Raw genomic sequence first — 5,395 nt, forward strand, 5'->3', positions numbered from 1 at the left:
TTTTTTTTCATATCAGCTGTACTGAAATATGTGCTTCTGTGCTTTGTTAAACTCTGATCCCAACAGGCCRCAAGATGAAGATTTTGGAGCAAGATAAATATCAAAACTATAGAAGATTCAATCAGATTTCTAAACCACATTCTGAGCTTCAGAACAAGATAGAGAAAACTTCAGTCAAGGGGTAATAGAGTAGAATGTCTCCAAGGATACAAAACTTCATTCAACCATAACTGTACTATCCCTTTTACAAGAGCGTATTTCCTCTTGGAGCTTTAGACCCTTCTTAAATCACCTCAAAGGTCTGTGGCCAAGACTGAGAAGAAAAACAGGAAAAAAGCATTTTTCTATCTGCAACTGCCTGTTCTTGGCCTCTGCTCCTCTTCTCTTCCCCTACACATCTTCCTTCTATTTAAAAGTCTTCTTTGTAGACAGTTCCAACACAGATATTATCATTAGTGAAGAGCTTCCTTACCAGCCCTGTGAACACTTCACTGTTCATTCCTTTTTTCCATCTTGGTGATGCAGCTTCATAAAAGCCCAATAGATGAAATAGCCAGATTTTAAGTGATTCTTGTCATTTTGGAGATTCCTGGGTCCAATAAATACTTTGATTTTACATCTAAGTTTTCTTTTGAAATAATTTGGTAGAAATAAAATTTATTTCTCCTACAAGTTGTTCTCCTGAACTTTGTTCTCTAAAGCATGGRTGAAGTTCAGTATATGAAGTGATCGTGGATGAAGGAAACAGTACAATCCCAAGAGATGTATTGCACACTCTGGTGGGACTCAGTGTTGGAGACAAAGAAAATATAAATAACTTGAGGTTTGGAGGGTTTGGTGTTCTGGCCAACTGGTGGAAAAGAAATAAATTGTCTTGGGCTGACCTAAAAATGGATGTGCATATTTGAAATTGTTGGCAAAACAGAAAGYGGACTTTTGAGTGGTAATCTCTGTGGGCTATGGTACTCATCAGGGAGTCAGGAGTAATAAASACTGTATCATATCTTTACCTGATTCAGAGCAGACATTCTTCCTTGAGGAATGTTGCATTTAATTCCAGTCTACCTTTCCTTGTTCTCTTGCAGCTACTGCACGTTTYATGGGAATTTAGATGGCTGAATCATAAAAAGACAGAATGAGAATAGAGAACACCGATTCTGGCTATGACTYTCACAATGGAGTGAGAGGGAGATACTTTCTTCATCCAAATTCTAATGTGTGCTATAGTAAGTTTTATTTATCTGTCTCTGCCTAGAAATTGTGTGTAGCCTATTCTGGTTTTGTGGCCTGTGCTGGAGTGCTCTTGGAATCCAGCTATGTTAGTTAAAGTATTTGAAAACTAGTAAAATAACATGTTAGCACTTCCAAACCCAGTTATTTCTTCCTTATTTTTATCCGTCTTCCAAGTACAACTAAGATTAAGTGGTTTTGAGTAGAGAGCCATCCTGGAAATACTAAAATTCTGCTGTCTTATCATGAGCTTTTTGTACTAAAAAGAATCTAAGCGATGAGAAGCGAAGGAAGTTGCTCAGTGCGTCGCACTGGCTTCACTGTGGGCAGCGCTGTGAGATGATTGCAGCCCTACCATGTGTGTGACAAACACTGCCCTTGCTTCCAACCCACACAAACTCACTGGAACTGAATGCTACAGTATTTGGCCCTKTAAACCTGTCTGCTTCCTCTGCCTTCCCTTCCTTCTCACTCAAAGGAAAGAACTGAACCTGGAAAATTTAAGCCTCCTTGAGTTGATAACGTTCTGCTCCCAGGAGTTTTCATCTATATTTTGTTTCCAAAGATTCAAAGAACGCCACGTGCCCACACATGCAGAGCACTGGGTGCTTCTGCAATATTTTCACCAATGCTCAACAGTAGCATGCAATAAAACTGTGCAGCACTTCCATTAGCAGCACTCAGCATAAAATACTTTTTTTTTCTCCTCAATGGGACACTGTGGAAAGTTGGAAGGCTGTGGTAACTGTCAGTGGATGGATCCATCGCGATTCACTTCATCACAAGAACTGGGTTCAAATCTTCTGAGAGTGTTCCCTCTGATCACCTCACCAGATGTTGATTTGTGAAGAGTCAGCTGAATAAGTAATACCATAAAAATTGGCTTTATTTCAAAATGCCCCCAGGGCTTCTAAAGGAGTGTCCGCTGCGTTGCTTTTCAGCTCCTACATCTCTTTGGCTGTAACTTGGGTAAGGTTAGTATGAGCTGCAGCTGAGAGGGCAGCAGTAGGGCAGGACAGGGTGAGTTGTCCCTATCTGTGTTAGAGGAACTGGCTTAGACAGGAACAAGAAGGTAAGTAATAGATGCTTTAATAGATGCTTTTAAACTTGGTGGTAAAAGACAGACTCTCTCAGGTGCTTTGAATGATGTACGTCATCCAGACTTCTCCTGAGACCGTTTAAAGTTATTATTTGCTGCCCCCAAATCCTCTAGAAACTATTACCTTATACGAAATGCAAAGCCACTAAATTCTTTCCTAATGACAGTCATTCAAAATGGATAGTTTAGAAGAGTTATAGCTAGCCTTATGCCAGGGACTTTTTATAGTGAAATGAGACCTAGGCGGTACCTTTCTCAAGTACAGCTTTCAGTCAGTGTAACAAAAACTGCCTCAGTCTAATGGCAGAGAGAATTACACAGGAGAAGGACAATTGTTTTCTTCTTTTTCTTCCTAGAGATATCTGTACAGATCATGCTGTGCTGAAGCAGAATAGCTTTGAYGCCAAGGTGTTTTGATTTTAGTAAGAGTGGCATTTGTAACCAAATTTTTTTGTGTTTGTCTAGCTCCACCAAACCTGTGGTTAATTGGTGACACACATTTCAATGATTGCGCAAAGACTTAATTTGCATAAATGTTTGGGCCATGACCATTTTAATTTAGGGTGCTGGTGTGTTTAAAAAGTGCTTTCTGTCTGTTCACTAGTGTTTTCACTTGTTTCTTCTGTATGTTCCTGTTTAAATAYGTGCACAGGACTGAACGTGTTTAGTTCCTCAGCAAGGAATCAGAAACATGATTATGGGGCCTAAGTGATGAATTACACAGCAGAAATGGTGCATGGAGAAAGCAGCTCCCTTGCGAACAACTTTCAAGCAAGAAATTGTTGACTTGCACTACCTGAACACTTACAAGTAATTAATCCAGTCACAAACATCTGGATTAAGTTTTTTTARGTTGATGTAAATTTTACAACTATTTAAGACACCGTCCCTTTATAGRTTTCTTCAGATTTATAAGGCTTTCCTCAATATGACACAGTTAATGGGAAATACGGTGTTAAACTTGCAGCAGTCTGGCTCTGAGGTGGCTTCTTTTCAATATTAAAAGTTCTTAGTCTGGGAGCAGGGCAGGTGTCAGTGTGTCTCCTTTCTGTGAGCCTGCATGGGGAGACCTTCCATTTTTTAGGAAGTGTATGTCAGCAGAGAGACCAAACCCTGATGACTTTAATTTGGGTATACATGCATGTGCAATGGAGTCCGGAAAGCCACACTGCTGGGCCATCCAAGATTTTGTCAGATGTCTCTGACTGGTTCATTTGCATAAAATGAAAGCTGAGGTGCTTGTGCAGCCAAATATAACACACCCTGGCTAACAAGGATACCTATAACACACAGTTCAAAGTTTATTAGTGAACTTTTACTGAACAGCCTCTGGCACTTGGATTTGTTTTCCATCAGTGGGGAAGTGTGGAAGTAGCTGCCAGGCACGACTTTCACAAAACTGCATATTTCCAGGATGCCTAGCAAATAATCTCTGCATCTGGCCAAGTCCTTCTYGAGCAGCTTTGAGGGCTGAGCCTGAAACAGGCACTGGAGACATGAAGGCTACAGAAGTGRAGTACACCCCCTGCATGCCTCATCTGCAGCTATTCCATTCCCAAAGGAGTCTAAGGTGCTTCCTGCGTGTAAAGTTTGACACCATCTCTCTCATTGTATTCCACATAATTTMTCTTAGCACTTTGAAAGAGAAATGGTTGATGGTTAAATTGTTTAATCTCTCACTGGCCAGCAGACACTGTTGAAGGCTATCAGCCAGCCTGGTCTCATACTTGGCCTCCAAAAGTCACATTTGCATGACAATTGCACATATTTGCATGGCATTTAGTCACAGCAGCTCTACAGTCTTCAGAAGGTAGTGAAAAACCTTTGAATTACTTAAAGGTCACCACATGAGCTAATAGGAAAGGGGACAAGGCCAGGACCTTATCAGTATGTGTCTCTTTTGTAACTGGGGGACAGTGCTTCACAAAACCTCCAGTAATACACTTGGATGTGGAAGAGGAGACATCATTCTCTTGAGACATGCTGACATATTTGGCTTTCAGTGTGAGCTTATGAAATTCCACCCCTTGATTTGCATGTTGAAATGTGTGTGTAGTGTTTCCCAACTCTCCTGAGACCTGTGAAGCAGTGGTGTGTGCATGACTGCCACACCAGGTGGCAAAGGCTGTGTACCACACCAGAGCAGCATTCTGGTACTGACCTACAGCCAGACAACAGGCCAGAGCTAGTATCTTTTATTAGGCCAGATGTTTTTATTTTATGCACTTAAAATAAAGCATTACCTCTCCCTACTGGCCTCRTCTCACCTCACCTTTGATCCTAACTGCTGCATTAAAAAAAAAAAAAAATTGCTCAAAACTCATTCCTTTCTCCACTCCTTCACAATCTTTAAAAGCGCTAGGAGTGATAAGAAACATGAGGAATTATTGCCAGACAGACATGTAGGCAGTATGYCCCAGCTTCCTTTAGCCAGCTGTGTCATTCAGCCTCATCTGCAGCAGCCTCTTGTCAGAAGTCAATTCAAAATGTATTGCAGATGATGATAAATTGTGGAGGGATTTTGCAATATGGGCCATTACTCACTGGACAATAGATTTAGAGAGCACTGAGCTCATTTATAGGTCTAACAAAATGGTAAGACATATTATCTCCATTGAATTATGTACTGCTCCTCCAATAAACGCAGCTCAGTGATCCCTGTTAGGGTAATCGCAAGCAACAAAAAGTATGCCAGCACAAAGCACTGATTCCACGTGTCATGGTAACATAATTTATTGGGCCCCGGGATTCAGAATTACTCCATTTCTCTTCCCCAAGACAGACAGCTAGGAAAAGGAGGATGGCCTTGTGGTTAAGGATTTGGATGCYAAAGATGCGGTCTCAGTTTTCAGTCCTCTCTCAGGCTTCCTGTGTGGCCTCAAACAAGCCATTAATGCCTTTGTGTTTTTCTTCTCTGTCAGTGAGATGATGATTATACTAGCAGGAAAGATCTGAACTGGACTGAACCCAGTTCTTTCTTTTTTCTTTTTTTTTTTTTTTTTTTTTTTTTTTTTTTTTTTTTTTTTTTTTTTTTTTTTTTTTTTTTTTTTTTTTTTTTTTTTTTTT

The sequence above is a fragment of the Malurus melanocephalus genome, unplaced genomic scaffold (assembly GCF_030028575.1).
Source record: "Malurus melanocephalus ecotype Western Australia unplaced genomic scaffold, MMel_1.1 scaffold_209, whole genome shotgun sequence".
Classification (NCBI taxonomy): Eukaryota; Metazoa; Chordata; class Aves; order Passeriformes; family Maluridae; genus Malurus; species Malurus melanocephalus.